The sequence below is a fragment of the Suricata suricatta genome, chromosome 5 (genome assembly GCF_006229205.1).
Source record: "Suricata suricatta isolate VVHF042 chromosome 5, meerkat_22Aug2017_6uvM2_HiC, whole genome shotgun sequence".
Classification (NCBI taxonomy): Eukaryota; Metazoa; Chordata; class Mammalia; order Carnivora; family Herpestidae; genus Suricata; species Suricata suricatta.
In genome coordinates, this window is record NC_043704.1 from 156,024,588 (window position 1) to 156,025,244 (window position 657).

Below are 657 nucleotides of genomic sequence, written 5' to 3' on the forward strand. Positions count from 1 at the left end.
CTAAAAAAGGGTTATAAAGTTTTATTGTAAATACTTTTCATTCAGTGCTTCCCCTTCCATCTTAAGTTATGTGGAAGATAAGGCCAGTTTAGTATTTAATCACTTCATTGATATTTACTAATATGTCTATAACACATTAGTAAGTAAAAGAGTAGGCTGGACTTTTTTCCCATTTTGTAATGGCATAACCTAGCTTATACGTCCTTTAATCTTTTTCTGCTTTTGTTTCTATATCTGTGGTATGAGTGAGACTAGATTCATCTTTTTTGCTTTGGATTTTAGAAGATTAAAGAGGAAATGTATAACTAAAATGTTTTTGTACTTAAAAGACAAACGAGTTCTAAAGATTCAATGTATATATGGAGCTTACTATAGCTACCAACTTGCTCCCTTCTCAGACAATTCTTTTAGAACAGACTATCACTGCTATAGTAAAGGACCGGCTTAAAATCTAATTGTCTTCAGGTCACTCAAGGTGAAAGTATAGTTTTCCTTAAATGGTTTCCCATTTTTATAGGTAAAACATTAGTGGAACATAGCAAAAGGTAAGTTTTTCCATTTTATTTTTTATTGACCCTGTACTAGGAATGAGTAGTTTATCTTTATCTTTATATTTGGTGAGAAATCCAAAGAGATACTAATGACAAGGAAGATTAT

General features: G+C 30.9%; 1 pseudogene; it reads left to right on the forward strand.

Annotated features, from left to right (window-relative positions):
* The window catches only part of LOC115291356, a 1,088-nt pseudogene extending 607 nt beyond the window's left edge, over window positions 1-481 (forward strand).
* The last annotated feature ends 176 nt before the right edge of the window (window positions 482-657 follow it).